Consider the following 15,697-nt stretch of genomic DNA (forward strand, 5'->3'; position numbering starts at 1 on the left):
GGGCCATGGAAGCTCACTTTTGTTACATGCTTGTTACAGAGTTGAATAGTTGATAATATTGAAAAAAGGTCCATCAAATTCAACCTATAAACCTGCCGTGTTGATCCAGAGGAAGGCAAAAACTGTCTTGGAGTGCATTCCAATGTTGTCATTAGGGGAAAAATTCCTCCCTTACTCAAAATATGGCTATTAGAATAAATTCCTGGATCAAAGTTCCATCTCCAGAATCTGGTACAAATATGATGAAATTTTATATTTTTCATAAAAACACTTTTCAATGTGGCAGAGAGTTCAATCGTCGAACTGCTCTTACAGTAAAGAATCCCCGTCTGTGATGAGGTCCTTTAATTACCTTGCTTTCCCTTCTTTGCATGCATTCTAGTTCAGCAATGTCCTTCTCATACACAGGTGCTCAAAACTGTACACAATATTCCATGTATGGTCTAACCGGTGATTTATAGAAATGCAGAGTTTGTTGCATGAAATCATCTTAGAGGTCCAATTTCAACCTTAAGGACAAAAATAATATCTTGATTTTGCCTCTTTGTATTCCGATAGTCATAACTTTATTATTTTTCCGTCCTCATAGTCATATAAGGGCTTGTTTTTAGCGAGACAAGTTCTTGTTTTTAACCCCTTCCCGCTCCTTGACGTACTATTACGTCATGGCAGCTGTATCGTTCGCGCTCCATGACGTAATAGTACGTCACGGGAGTAACGGCCGTTTCGGCCGTCCTCCCGACACATACAGGAGCTGTGACGCTGCTGTCTTGTTCAGCAGCTGTCACAGCTCCTACAGCGGGGACCGATCGCTGTGTCCCCGCTGATTAACCCCTTAAAAGCCGCGTTCTATAGAGATCGCGGCTTTTTAGGGGTTAAGCTGCCATCGCCGGCCTGCTACGCGATAGCGGCCGGCGATGGTGACTATGGCAACCGGACACCAAACAATGGCGTCCGGCTATGCCATAGACGGAAGCCTAGTGGGTCCTGACAACGTCAGGACCCACTATGCTTGCTGTCAGTGAGTAGCTGACAGTTCTAATACACTGCACTACGCATGTAGTGCAGTGTATTAGAATAGCGATCAGGGCCTCCTGCCCTGATGTCCCCTAGTGGGACAAAGTAATAAAGTAAAAAAAAAGTTAAAAAAAGATGTGTAAAAATAAGAAAATAAAAGTTTTAAAAGTAATAAAAGTAAAAGTCCCACTTTTTCCCTTATCAGGCCTTTATTATTAATAAAAATATATAAACAAACAAATAAACTATACATAATTGGTATCGCCGCGTCCGTAACGGCCTGAACTACAAAATTATTTTGTTATTTATCCCGCACGGTGAACGCCGTAAAAAAAAATATTAATAAACCGTACCACAATCACAATTGTTTGGTCACTTCACCTCCCAAAAAATGTAATAAAAAGAGATCAAAAAGTCGCATGTACCTAAAAATGGTACTGATGGAAAATACAGTTCGTTACGCAAAAAATAAGTCCTCGCACGGCTTTATTGATTGAAAAATAAAAACGTTCTGGCTCTTAGAATAAGGTAACACAAAAAGTGAATGATTGTTTACAAAACATATTTTATTGTGTAAACGCCATAAGACATAAAAAAAAACTATAAACATCTGGTATCGCCGTGATCGTATCGCCCCGCAGAATAAAGTTAATATATCATTTATAGCGCACGGTGAACGCTGTAAAAAAAAAAGTATACAAAAACAATAGTAGAATTGCTGTTTATTAGTCACCACGCCACCTAAAAATGGAATAAAAACTGATCAAAAAGCCGCATGCACCCCATGAAAACTACAATGGATTCCTCAAGGGGTCTAGTTTCCAAATTGGGGTCACTTTTGGGGGGTTTCCAATGTTTTGGCACCACAAGACCTCTTCAAACCGGACATGGTGCCTAATAAAAAAGAGGGCTCAAAATCCGCTAGGTGCTCCTTTGCTTCGGAGGCCGGTGCTTCAGTCCATTACCGCCCGAGGGCAACATGTGGGATATTTCTCTAAACTGCAGAATCTGGGCAATAAGTATTGAGTTGCGTTTCTCTGATAAATCCTTTTGTGTTATAAAAAAAATGGTATAAAAAGAGTAAATTTCACCTCTACTTTCCTCTAAATTTCTGTGAAACACCTAAAGGGTTCATAAACTTTCTAAATGCTGTTGTGAATACTTTGAGGGGTCTAGTTTCTAAAATGGGGTGTTTGATAGGGGTTTCTAATATATGGGCCCCTCAAAGCAACTTCAGAAATGAACTGGAACCTAAAAAAATAAATAAATGAGGCAATACTTCGCTTCTTACATTATACTGATAATGAGCCGTGCCCACTCCGAGATGACCCCAGTTTTGACCGTTTGTATAAACGGAGACCCCTATTAGACCGTTCCAGTGCCCGGTTTTCCCAAGCATACACCCCCGAGAAGTGTTTTTCTATTGATGAGTCCCTGGTACATTTTAAAGGGAGGGTTCAATTCCGCCAGTACCTGCCAGGTAAGAGGGCAAGGTATGGCGTGAAGATGTATAAGCTGTGCGAGAGTGCATCAGGGTATACCTACAGGTTTAGGATATATGAAGGAAAGGCCACCCCCAAACCAGACTGCATCCTGGACTACAATAGGTACATGGGAGGGATGGACTTGTCAAATCAAGTCCTGAAGCCCTACAGCGCCATGCGGTGTAGTATAAGAAGCTGGCCGGGCACATCATACAGATGGCTTTGTACAATGCGTATGTGCTACGTCGATGTGCAGGCCAGAGGGGAACTTTCCTGGAATTTCAAGATCTAATCTTTAGGGACCAGGAAGGGGGGGCGCATCGTACCAGGGCAACACTTTCCAGGAGAAGGTCCCCAAACCGGTGGAAAGGGAAAGAGTCAAAAGAGGTGCAGAGTCTGCTATAAGAGGGGGATAAGGAAGAACACAATATACCAATGTGACACGTGTCCCGAAAAACCAGGGCTCTGTATAAAAGATTGTTTTAAAATGTATCATACATCCCTTGATTTTCAATTTACCCTGATGCACTCCGCACAGCTTACCCCCCTCATCTTTCCCTTCTGAGCCCTGCCGTATGCCCAGGCAGCTGATAACAGCCACATGTAGGGTATTGTCGTACCCAGGAGAACCCACATTACAATTTAAGGGGTGTATATCTCCGGTGGCGCATGCTGGGCACACTATATTGGACACTGAAATGGCATATACATATATAAAATTGCAAATCTCACACTGCACCATCTGCTGCGCATTATCTTTTACACAGTACCTGTGGGGTCAAAATGCTCACTACACCTCTAGATGAATGTCTTAAGGGGTGTAGTTTTTAAAATGGGGTCACTTCTCGGGGGTTTCAACTGTACTGGTACCTCAGGGGCTTCTGCACACATGACTTAGCACCAGAAAAGCTCCAGTAGGCCAAATGGTGGTCCTTTCCTTCTGAGCCCTCCCATGGGCCCAAAGGGCAGTTTATCACCACAAATGGGGTATTGCCGCACTAAGGACAAATTGGGCAACAAAATGGGGTATGTTGTTCCTTGTGAAAATAAGAAATTTTGATCAAAAATGACATCTTATTGGAAAAAATATCATTTTTTTCATTTCACAGCCCAATTCAAATAGGTGCTGTGAAAAAACTGTGCGGTCAAAATGATAACAAAAACCATAAATGAATTCCTTGAGGGGTGTAGTTTCCAAAATGGGGTCACTTCTGGTGGGTTTCCATTGCTTTGATACCTCTGGGGCTCTGCAAATGCAACATGGCACCCGAAAACCAATCCAGCAAAATCTGGACTCCAACAAACACATAGCGCTCCTTTCCGTCTGAGCCCTCCCATGGGCCCAAACGGCAGTTTATCACCACAAATGGGGTATTGCCGCACTAAGGACAAATTGGGCAACAAAATGGGGTATGTTGTTCCCTGTGAAAATAAGAAATTTTGATCAAAAATGACATCTTATTGGAAAAAATCTAATTTTTTTCATTTCACAGCCCAATTCAAATAGGTGCTGTGAAAAACCTGTGCGGTCAAAATGATAACAAAAACCATAAATGAATTCCTTGAGGGGTGTAGTTTCCAAAATGGGGTCACTTCTGGTGGGTTTCCATTGCTTTGATACCTCTGGGGCTCTGCAAATGCGACATGGCACCCGAAAACCAATCCAGCAAAATCTGGACTCCAACAAACACATAGCGCTCCTTTCCTTCTGAGCCCTCCCATGGGCCCAAACGGCAGTTTATCACCACAAATGGGGTATTGCCGCACTAAGGACAAATTGGGCAACAAAATGGGGTATGTTGTTCCCTGTGAAAATAAGAAAATTTGATCAAAAATGACATTTTATTGGAAAAAATATCATTTTTTTCATTTCACAGCCCAATTCAAATAGGTGCTGTGAAAAAACTGTGCGGTCAAAATGATAACAAAAACCATAAATGAATTCCTTGAGGGGTGTAATTTCCAAAATGGGGTCACTTCTGGTGGGTTTCCATTGTTTTGATACCTCAACGCCTCTTCAAACCTGGCATGCTGCCTAAAATATATTCTAATAAAAAAGAGGCCTCAAAATGCACTAGGTGCTTCTTTGCTTCTAGGGCTTGTGTTTTAGTCCACGAGCGCAGTAGGGCCACATGTGGGACATTTCTAAAAACTGCAGAATCTGGACAATACATATTTAGTAGTGTTTCTCTGGTAAAACCTTCTCTGTTACTAAAAAAAATTGAATAAAATTGAAATTCAGCAGAAAAAATGAAATTTGCAAATTTAATTTCCACTTTGCTTTAATTCCTGTGAAATGCCTGAAGGGTTAAAAAACTTTCTATATGCTGTTTTGAATACTTTGAGGGGTCTAGTTTTTAAAATGGGGTGTTTTATGGGGGTTTCTAATACATAGGCCCCTCAAATCCACTTCAGAACTGAACTGGCACCTTCAAAAAAAGGCTTTTGAAATTTTCTTAAGAATATGAGAAATTGCTGTTTATGTTCTAAGCCTTGTAACGTCCAAGAAAAATAAAAGAATGTTCAAAAAACGATGCCAATCTAAAGTAGACATATGGGAAATGTGAACTAGTAACTATTTTGGGTGGTATAACCGTCTGTTTTTCAAGCAGATGCATTTCAATTCTGAAAAATGCTATTTTTTGTAAATTTTCTCTAAATTTTGCAATTTTTCACAAATAAAGACTGAATATATCGACCAAATTTTACCACGAACATGAAGCCCAAAGTGTCACGAGAAAACAATCTCAGAATCGCTTGGATAGGTTTAAGCATTCCGACGTTATTACCACATAAAGTGAAATATGTCAGATTTGAAAAATGGGCTCTGAGCCTTAAGGCCCAAACTAGGCTGCGTCCTTAAGGGGTTAATGGCAGCATTTAATGTACCATATAATTTACTGAAGAAAACTCTTTGTGGGGTGGAATGGAAAACACAAAAGCAATTTGTCCAATGCTTTTTGAGTAGTAAAAATTGCAAGTTTATTTTATTATTCAGGTTAATAGGATATCAATATGAATACACGTTTGCATGTATTTTCTACTGACGTGACGTGAATCTTTGGTGTAAAAGTGGCCGGTTAGCTCAGTTGGTTAGAGCGTGGTGCTAATAACGCCAAGGTCACGGGTTTGATCCCCATACGGGCAATGTAAGCTCATTTTTGTTACAGAGTTGAATAGTTGATAATATTGAAAAAAGGTCCATCAAATTCAACCTATAAACCTGCCGTGTTGATCCAGAGGAAGGCAAAAACTGTCTTGGAGTGCATTCCAATGTTGTCATTAGGGGAAAAATTCCTCCCTTACTCCAAATATGGCTATTAGAATAAATTCCTGGATCAAAGTTCCATCTCCAGAATCTGGTACAAATATGATGAAATTTTATATTTTTCAAAAAAACACTTTTCAATGTGGCAGAGAGTTCAATCGTCGAACTGCTCTTACAGTAAAGAATCCCCGTCTGTGATGAGGTCCTTTAATTACCTTGCTTTCCCTTCTTTGCACGCATTCTAGTTCAGCAATGTCCTTCTCATACACAGGTGCTTGAAACTGTACACAATATTCCATGTATGGTCTAACCGGTGATTTATAGAAATGCAGAGTTTGTTGCATGAAATCATCTTAGAGGTTCAATTTCAACCTTAAGGATAAAAATAATATCTTGATTTTGCCTCTTTGTATTCCGATAGTCATAACTTTATTATTTTTCCGTCCTCATAGTCATATAAGGGCTTGTTTTTAGCGAGACAAGTTCTTGTTTTTAATGGCAGCATTTAATGTACCATATAATGTACTGAAAGAAAACTCTTTGTGGGGTGGAATGGAAAACACAAAAGCAATTTGTCCAATGCTTTTTGAGTAGTAAAAATTGCAAGTTTATTTTATTATTCAGGTTAATAGGATATCAATATGAATACACGTTTGCATGTATTTTCTACTGACGTGACGTGAATCTTTGGTGTAAAAGTGGCCGGTTAGCTCAGTTGGTTAGAGCGTGGTGCTAATAACGCCAAGGTCACGGGTTCGATCCCCGTACGGGCCATGGAAGCTCACTTTTGTTACATGCTTGTTACAGAGTTGAATAGTTGATAATATTGAAAAAAGGTCCATCAAATTCAACCTATAAACCAGCCGTGTTGATCCAGAGGAAGGCAAAAACTGTCTTGGAGTGCATTCCAATTTTCTCATTAGGGGAAAAATTCCTCCCTTACTCCAAATATGGCTATTAGAATAAATTCCTGGATCAAAGTTCCATCTCCAGAATCTGGTACAAATATGATGAAATTTTATATTTTTCCAAAAAACACTTTTCAATGTGGCAGAGAGTTCAATCGTCGAACTGCTCTTACAGTAAAGAATCCCCGTCTGTGATGAGGTCCTTTAATTACCTTGCTTTCCCTTCTTTGCACGCATTCTAGTTCAGCAATGTCCTTCTCATACACAGGTGCTTAAAACTGTACACAATATTCCATGTATGGTCTAACCGGTGATTTATAGAAATGCAGAGTTTGTTGCATGAAATCATCTTAGAGGTTCAATTTCAACCTTAAGGACAAAAATAATATCTTGATTTTGCCTCTTTGTATTCTGATAGTCATAACTTTATTATTTTTCCGTCCTCATAGTCATATAAGGGCTTGTTTTTAGCGAGACAAGTTCTTGTTTTTAATGGCAGCATTTAATGTACCATATAATGTACTGAAGAAAACTCTTTGTGGGGTGGAATGGAAAACACAAAAGCAATTTGTCCAATGCTTTTTGAGTAGTAAAAATTGCAAGTTTATTTTATTATTCAGGTTAATAGGATATCAATATGAATACACGTTTGCATGTATTTTCTACTGACGTGACGTGAATCTTTGGTGTAAAAGTGGCTGGTTAGCTCAGTTGGTTAGAGCGTGGTGCTAATAACGCCAAGGTCACGGGTTCGATCCCCGTACGGGCCATGGAAGCTCACTTTTGTTACATGCTTGTTACAGAGTTGAATAGTTGATAATATTGAAAAAAGGTCCATCAAATTCAACCTATAAACCAGCCGTGTTGATCCAGAGGAAGGCAAAAACTGTCTTGGAGTGCATTCCAATTTTCTCATTAGGGGAAAAATTCCTCCCTTACTCCAAATATGGCTATTAGAATAAATTCCTGGATCAAAGTTCCATCTCCAGAATCTGGTACAAATATGATGAAATTTTATATTTTTCAAAAAAACACTTTTCAATGTGGCAGAGAGTTCAATCGTCGAACTGCTCTTACAGTAAAGAATCCCCGTCTGTGATGAGGTCCTTTAATTACCTTGCTTTCCCTTCTTTGCACGCATTCTAGTTCAGCAATGTCCTTCTCATACACAGGTGCTTAAAACTGTACACAATATTCCATGTATGGTCTAACCGGTGATTTATAGAAATGCAGAGTTTGTTGCATGAAATCATCTTAGAGGTTCAATTTCAACCTTAAGGACAAAAATAATATCTTGATTTTGCCTCTTTGTATTCTGATAGTCATAACTTTATTATTTTTCCGTCCTCATAGTCATATAAGGGCTTGTTTTTAGCGAGACAAGTTCTTGTTTTTAATGGCAGCATTTAATGTACCATATAATGTACTGAAGAAAACTCTTTGTGGGGTGGAATGGAAAACACAAAAGCAATTTGTCCAATGCTTTTTGAGTAGTAAAAATTGCAAGTTTATTTTATTATTCAGGTTAATAGGATATCAATATGAATACACGTTTGCATGTATTTTCTACTGACGTGACGTGAATCTTTGGTGTAAAAGTGGCTGGTTAGCTCAGTTGGTTAGAGCGTGGTGCTAATAACGCCAAGGTCACGGGTTCGATCCCCGTACGGGCCATGAAAGCTCACTTTTGTTACAGAGTTGAATAGTTGATAATATTGAAAAAAGGTCCATCAAATTCAACCTATAAACCTGCCGTGTTGATCCAGAGGAAGGCAAAAACTGTCTTGGAGTGCATTCCAATGTTGTCATTAGGGGAAAAATTCCTCCCTTACTCCAAATATGGCTATTAGAATAAATTCCTGGATCAAAGTTCCATCTCCAGAATCTGGTACAAATCTGATGAAATTTTATATTTTTCAAAAAAACACTTTTCAATGTGGCAGAGAGTTCAATCGTCGAACTGCTCTTACAGTAAAGAATCCTCGTCTGTGATGAGGTCCTTTAATTACCTTGCTTTCCCTTCTTTGCACGCATTCTAGTTCAGCAATGTCCTTCTCATACACAGGTGCTTGAAACTGTACACAATATTCCATGTATGGTCTAACCGGTGATTTATAGAAATGCAGAGTTTGTTGCATGAAATCATCTTAGAGGTCCAATTTCAACCTTAAGGACAAAAATAATATCTTGATTTTGCCTCTTTGTATTCCGATAATCATAACTTTATTATTTTTCCGTCCTCATAGTCATATAAGGGCTTGTTTTTAGCGAGACAAGTTCTTGTTTTTAATGGCAGCATTTAATGTACCATATAATGTACTGAAGAAAACTCTTTATGGGGTGGAATGGAAAACACAAAAGCAATTTGTCCAATGCTTTTTGAGTAGTAAAAATTGCAAGTTTATTTTATTATTCAGGTTAATAGGATATCAATATGAATACACGTTTGCATGTATTTTCTACTGCGTGACGTGAATCTTTGGTGTAAAAGTGGCCGATTAGCTCAGTTGGTTAGAGCGTGGTGCTAATAACGCCAAGGTCACGGGTTCGATCCCCGTATGGGCCATGGAAGCTCACTTTTGTTACAGAGTTGAATAGTTGATAATATTGAAAAAAGGTCCATCAAATTCAACCTATAAACCTGCCGTGTTGATCCAGAGGAAGGCAAAAACTGTCTTGGAGTGCATTCCAATGTTGTCATTAGGGGAAAAATTCCTCCCTTACTCCAAATATGGCTATTAGAATAAATTCCTGGATCAAAGTTCCATCTCCAGAATCTGGTACAAATATGATGAAATTTTATATTTTTCAAAAAAACACTTTTCAATGTGGCAGAGAGTTCAATCGTCGAATTGCTCTTACAGTAAAGAATCCCCGTCTGTGATGAGGTCCTTTAATTACCTTGCTTTCCCGTCTTTGCACGCATTCTAGTTCAGCAATGTCCTTCTCATACACAGGTGCTTAAAACTGTACACAATATTCCATGTATGGTCTAACCGGTGATTTATAGAAATGCAGAGTTTGTTGCATGAAATCATCTTAGAGGTTCAATTTCAACCTTAAGGACACAAATAATATCTTGATTTTGCCTCTTTGTATTCTGATAGTCATAACTTTATTATTTTTCCGTCCTCATAGTCATATAAGGGCTTGTTTTTAGCGAGACAAGTTCTTGTTTTTAATGGCAGCATTTAATGTACCATATAATGTACTGAAAGAAAACTCTTTGTGGGGTGGAATGGAAAACACAAAAGCAATTTGTCCAATGCTTTTTGAGTAGTAAAAATTGCAAATTTATTTTATTATTCAGGTTAATAGGATATCAATATGAATACACGTTTGCATGTATTTTCTACTGACGTGACGTGAATCTTTGGTGTAAAAGTGGCTGGTTAGCTCAGTTGGTTAGAGCGTGGTGCTAATAACGCCAAGGTCACGGGTTCGATCCCCGTACGGGCCATGAAAGCTCACTTTTGTTACAGAGTTGAATAGTTGATAATATTGAAAAAAGGTCCATCAAATTCAACCTATAAACCTGCCGTGTTGATCCAGAGGAAGGCAAAAACTGTCTTGGAGTGCATTCCAATGTTGTCATTAGGGGAAAAATTCCTCCCTTACTCCAAATATGGCTATTAGAATAAATTCCTGGATCAAAGTTCCATCTCCAGAATCTGGTACAAATATGATGAAATTTTATATTTTTCAAAAAAACACTTTTCAATGTGGCAGAGAGTTCAATCGTCGAACTGCTCTTACAGTAAAGAATCCTCGTCTGTGATGAGGTCCTTTAATTACCTTGCTTTCCCTTCTTTGCACGCATTCTAGTTCAGCAATGTCCTTCTCATACACAGGTGCTTGAAACTGTACACAATATTCCATGTATGGTCTAACCGGTGATTTATAGAAATGCAGAGTTTGTTGCATGAAATCATCTTAGAGGTCCAATTTCAACCTTAAGGACAAAAATAATATCTTGATTTTGCCTCTTTGTATTCCGATAGTCATAACTTTATTATTTTTCCGTCCTCATAGTCATATAAGGGCTTGTTTTTAGCGAGACAAGTTCTTGTTTTTAATGGCAGCATTTAATGTACCATATAATGTACTGAAGAAAACTCTTTATGGGGTGGAATGGAAAACACAAAAGCAATTTGTCCAATGCTTTTTGAGTAGTAAAAATTGCAAGTTTATTTTATTATTCAGGTTAATAGGATATCAATATGAATACACGTTTGCATGTATTTTCTACTGCGTGACGTGAATCTTTGGTGTAAAAGTGGCCGATTAGCTCAGTTGGTTAGAGCGTGGTGCTAATAACGCCAAGGTCACGGGTTCGATCCCCGTATGGGCCATGGAAGCTCACTTTTGTTACAGAGTTGAATAGTTGATAATATTGAAAAAAGGTCCATCAAATTCAACCTATAAACCTGCCGTGTTGATCCAGAGGAAGGCAAAAACTGTCTTGGAGTGCATTCCAATGTTGTCATTAGGGGAAAAATTCCTCCCTTACTCCAAATATGGCTATTAGAATAAATTCCTGGATCAAAGTTCCATCTCCAGAATCTGGTACAAATATGATGAAATTTTATATTTTTCAAAAAAACACTTTTCAATGTGGCAGAGAGTTCAATCGTCGAACTGCTCTTACAGTAAAGAATCCCCGTCTGTGATGAGGTCCTTTAATTACCTTGCTTTCCCGTCTTTGCACGCATTCTAGTTCAGCAATGTCCTTCTCATACACAGGTGCTTAAAACTGTACACAATATTCCATGTATGGTCTAACCGGTGATTTATAGAAATGCAGAGTTTGTTGCATGAAATCATCTTAGAGGTTCAATTTCAACCTTAAGGACACAAATAATATCTTGATTTTGCCTCTTTGTATTCTGATAGTCATAACTTTATTATTTTTCCGTCCTCATAGTCATATAAGGGCTTGTTTTTAGCGAGACAAGTTCTTGTTTTTAATGGCAGCATTTAATGTACCATATAATGTACTGAAAGAAAACTCTTTGTGGGGTGGAATGGAAAACACAAAAGCAATTTGTCCAATGCTTTTTGAGTAGTAAAAATTGCAAGTTTATTTTATTATTCAGGTTAATAGGATATCAATATGAATACACGTTTGCATGTATTTTCTACTGACGTGACGTGAATCTTTGGTGTAAAAGTGGCTGGTTAGCTCAGTTGGTTAGAGCGTGGTGCTAATAACGCCAAGGTCACGGGTTCGATCCCCGTACGGGCCATGAAAGCTCACTTTTGTTACAGAGTTGAATAGTTGATAATATTGAAAAAAGGTCCATCAAATTCAACCTATAAACCTGCCGTGTTGATCCAGAGGAAGGCAAAAACTGTCTTGGAGTGCATTCCAATGTTGTCATTAGGGGAAAAATTCCTCCCTTACTCCAAATATGGCTATTAGAATAAATTCCTGGATCAAAGTTCCATCTCCAGAATCTGGTACAAATATGTTGAAATTTTATATTTTTCAAAAAAACACTTTTCAATGTGGCAGAGAGTTCAATCGTCGAACTGCTCTTACAGTAAAGAATCCCCGTCTGTGATGAGGTCCTTTAATTACCTTGCTTTCCCTTCTTTGCACGCATTCTAGTTCAGCAATGTCCTTCTCATACACAGGTGCTCAAAACTGTACACAATATTCCATGTATGGTCTAACCGGTGATTTATAGAAATGCAGAGTTTGTTGCATGAAATCATCTTAGAGGTCCAATTTCAACCTTAAGGACAAAAATAATATCTTGATTTTGCCTCTTTGTATTCCGATAGTCATAACTTTATTATTTTTCCGTCCTCATAGTCATATAAGGGCTTGTTTTTAGCGAGACAAGTTCTTGTTTTTAATGGCAGCATTTAATGTACCATATAATGTACTGAAAGAAAACTCTTTGTGGGGTGGAATGGAAAACACAAAAGCAATTTGTCCAATGCTTTTTGAGTAGTAAAAATTGCAAGTTTATTTTATTATTCAGGTTAATAGGATATCAATATGAATACACGTTTGCATGTATTTTCTACTGACGTGACGTGAATCTTTGGTGTAAAAGTGGCTGGTTAGCTCAGTTGGTTAGAGCGTGGTGCTAATAACGCCAAGGTCACGGGTTCGATCCCCGTACGGGCCATGAAAGCTCACTTTTGTTACAGAGTTGAATAGTTGATAATATTGAAAAAAGGTCCATCAAATTCAACCTATAAACCTGCCGTGTTGATCCAGAGGAAGGCAAAAACTGTCTTGGAGTGCATTCCAATGTTGTCATTAGGGGAAAAATTCCTCCCTTACTCCAAATATGGCTATTAGAATAAATTCCTGGATCAAAGTTCCATCTCCAGAATCTGGTACAAATATGATGAAATTTTATATTTTTCAAAAAAACACTTTTCAATGTGGCAGAGAGTTCAATCGTCGAACTGCTCTTACAGTAAAGAATCCTCGTCTGTGATGAGGTCCTTTAATTACCTTGCTTTCCCTTCTTTGCACGCATTCTAGTTCAGCAATGTCCTTCTCATACACAGGTGCTTGAAACTGTACACAATATTCCATGTATGGTCTAACCGGTGATTTATAGAAATGCAGAGTTTGTTGCATGAAATCATCTTAGAGGTCCAATTTCAACCTTAAGGACAAAAATAATATCTTGATTTTGCCTCTTTGTATTCCGATAGTCATAACTTTATTATTTTTCCGTCCTCATAGTCATATAAGGGCTTGTTTTTAGCGAGACAAGTTCTTGTTTTTAATGGCAGCATTTAATGTACCATATAATGTACTGAAGAAAACTCTTTGTGGGGTGGAATGGAAAACACAAAAGCAATTTGTCCAATGCTTTTTGAGTAGTAAAAATTGCAAGTTTATTTTATTATTCAGGTTAATAGGATATCAATATGAATACACGTTTGCATGTATTTTCTACTGCGTGACGTGAATCTTTGGTGTAAAAGTGGCCGATTAGCTCAGTTGGTTAGAGCGTGGTGCTAATAACGCCAAGGTCACGGGTTCGATCCCCGTATGGGCCATGGAAGCTCACTTTTGTTACAGAGTTGAATAGTTGATAATATTGAAAAAAGGTCCATCAAATTCAACCTATAAACCTGCCGTGTTGATCCAGAGGAAGGCAAAAACTGTCTTGGAGTGCATTCCAATGTTGTCATTAGGGGAAAAATTCCTCCCTTACTCCAAATATGGCTATTAGAATAAATTCCTGGATCAAAGTTCCATCTCCAGAATCTGGTACAAATATGTTGAAATTTTATATTTTTCAAAAAAACACTTTTCAATGTGGCAGAGAGTTCAATCGTCGAACTGCTCTTACAGTAAAGAATCCCCGTCTGTGATGAGGTCCTTTAATTACCTTGCTTTCCCTTCTTTGCACGCATTCTAGTTCAGCAATGTCCTTCTCATACACAGGTGCTCAAAACTGTACACAATATTCCATGTATGGTCTAACCGGTGATTTATAGAAATGCAGAGTTTGTTGCATGAAATCATCTTAGAGGTCCAATTTCAACCTTAAGGACAAAAATAATATCTTGATTTTGCCTCTTTGTATTCCGATAGTCATAACTTTATTATTTTTCCGTCCTCATAGTCATATAAGGGCTTGTTTTTAGCGAGACAAGTTCTTGTTTTTAATGGCAGCATTTAATGTACCATATAATGTACTGAAGAAAACTCTTTGTGGGGTGGAATGGAAAACACAAAAGCAATTTGTCCAATGCTTTTTGAGTAGTAAAAATTGCAAGTTTATTTTATTATTCAGGTTAATAGGATATCAATATGAATACACGTTTGCATGTATTTTCTACTGACGTGACGTGAATCTTTGGTGTAAAAGTGGCTGTTTAGCTCAGTTGGTTAGAGCGTGGTGCTAATAACGCCAAGGTCACGGGTTCGATCCCCGTACGGGCCATGAAAGCTCACTTTTGTTACAGAGTTGAATAGTTGATAATATTGAAAAAAGGTCCATCAAATTCAACCTATAAACCTGCCGTGTTGATCCAGAGGAAGGCAAAAACTGTCTTGGAGTGCATTCCAATGTTGTCATTAGGGGAAAAATTCCTCCCTTACTCCAAATATGGCTATTAGAATAAATTCCTGGATCAAAGTTCCATCTCCAGAATCTGGTACAAATATGATGAAATTTTATATTTTTCAAAAAAACACTTTTCAATGTGGCAGAGAGTTCAATCGTCGAACTGCTCTTACAGTAAAGAATCCTCGTCTGTGATGAGGTCCTTTAATTACCTTGCTTTCCCTTCTTTGCACGCATTCTAGTTCAGCAATGTCCTTCTCATACACAGGTGCTTGAAACTGTACACAATATTCCATGTATGGTCTAACCGGTGATTTATAGAAATGCAGAGTTTGTTGCATGAAATCATCTTAGAGGTCCAATTTCAACCTTAAGGACAAAAATAATATCTTGATTTTGCCTCTTTGTATTCCGATAATCATAACTTTATTATTTTTCCGTCCTCATAGTCATATAAGGGCTTGTTTTTAGCGAGACAAGTTCTTGTTTTTAATGGCAGCATTTAATGTACCATATAATGTACTGAAGAAAACTCTTTATGGGGTGGAATGGAAAACACAAAAGCAATTTGTCCAATGCTTTTTGAGTAGTAAAAATTGCAAGTTTATTTTATTATTCAGGTTAATAGGATATCAATATGAATACACGTTTGCATGTATTTTCTACTGCGTGACGTGAATCTTTGGTGTAAAAGTGGCCGATTAGCTCAGTTGGTTAGAGCGTGGTGCTAATAACGCCAAGGTCACGGGTTCGATCCCCGTATGAGCCATGGAAGCTCACTTTTGTTACAGAGTTGAATAGTTGATAATATTGAAAAAAGGTCCATCAAATTCAACCTATAAACCTGCCGTGTTGATCCAGAGGAAGGCAAAAACTGTCTTGGAGTGCATTCCAATGTTGTCATTAGGGGAAAAATTCCTCCCTTACTCCAAATATGGCTATTAGAATAAATTCCTGGATCAAAGTTCCATC

The 15,697-nt window shown here is 38.1% G+C and overlaps 10 non-coding genes across 10 annotated transcripts; all 10 read left to right on the forward strand.

Annotated features, from left to right (window-relative positions):
• Window positions 1-6,469: 6,469 nt before the first annotated feature.
• Window positions 6,470-6,543, forward strand: TRNAI-AAU (transfer RNA isoleucine (anticodon AAU)). The gene has a single exon. It is a non-coding gene; the product is annotated as a tRNA-Ile (tRNA).
• Window positions 6,544-7,373: 830 nt separating this feature from the next.
• On the forward strand, window positions 7,374-7,447 carry TRNAI-AAU (transfer RNA isoleucine (anticodon AAU)). Its single transcript has one exon. It is a non-coding gene; the product is annotated as a tRNA-Ile (tRNA).
• An 830-nt stretch (window positions 7,448-8,277) lies between these two features.
• TRNAI-AAU (transfer RNA isoleucine (anticodon AAU)) lies at window positions 8,278-8,351 on the forward strand. The gene has a single exon. It is a non-coding gene; the product is annotated as a tRNA-Ile (tRNA).
• An 818-nt stretch (window positions 8,352-9,169) lies between these two features.
• Window positions 9,170-9,243, forward strand: TRNAI-AAU (transfer RNA isoleucine (anticodon AAU)). Its single transcript has one exon. It is a non-coding gene; the product is annotated as a tRNA-Ile (tRNA).
• Window positions 9,244-10,063: 820 nt separating this feature from the next.
• Window positions 10,064-10,137, forward strand: TRNAI-AAU (transfer RNA isoleucine (anticodon AAU)). The gene has a single exon. It is a non-coding gene; the product is annotated as a tRNA-Ile (tRNA).
• An 818-nt stretch (window positions 10,138-10,955) lies between these two features.
• On the forward strand, window positions 10,956-11,029 carry TRNAI-AAU (transfer RNA isoleucine (anticodon AAU)). The gene has a single exon. It is a non-coding gene; the product is annotated as a tRNA-Ile (tRNA).
• An 820-nt stretch (window positions 11,030-11,849) lies between these two features.
• TRNAI-AAU (transfer RNA isoleucine (anticodon AAU)) lies at window positions 11,850-11,923 on the forward strand. Its single transcript has one exon. It is a non-coding gene; the product is annotated as a tRNA-Ile (tRNA).
• Window positions 11,924-12,743: 820 nt separating this feature from the next.
• Window positions 12,744-12,817, forward strand: TRNAI-AAU (transfer RNA isoleucine (anticodon AAU)). The gene has a single exon. It is a non-coding gene; the product is annotated as a tRNA-Ile (tRNA).
• An 818-nt stretch (window positions 12,818-13,635) lies between these two features.
• On the forward strand, window positions 13,636-13,709 carry TRNAI-AAU (transfer RNA isoleucine (anticodon AAU)). Its single transcript has one exon. It is a non-coding gene; the product is annotated as a tRNA-Ile (tRNA).
• A 1,711-nt stretch (window positions 13,710-15,420) lies between these two features.
• Window positions 15,421-15,494, forward strand: TRNAI-AAU (transfer RNA isoleucine (anticodon AAU)). The gene has a single exon. It is a non-coding gene; the product is annotated as a tRNA-Ile (tRNA).
• The last annotated feature ends 203 nt before the right edge of the window (window positions 15,495-15,697 follow it).

This window comes from Rhinoderma darwinii, chromosome 3 (genome assembly GCF_050947455.1).
Source record: "Rhinoderma darwinii isolate aRhiDar2 chromosome 3, aRhiDar2.hap1, whole genome shotgun sequence".
Taxonomy (NCBI): domain Eukaryota; kingdom Metazoa; phylum Chordata; class Amphibia; order Anura; family Rhinodermatidae; genus Rhinoderma; species Rhinoderma darwinii.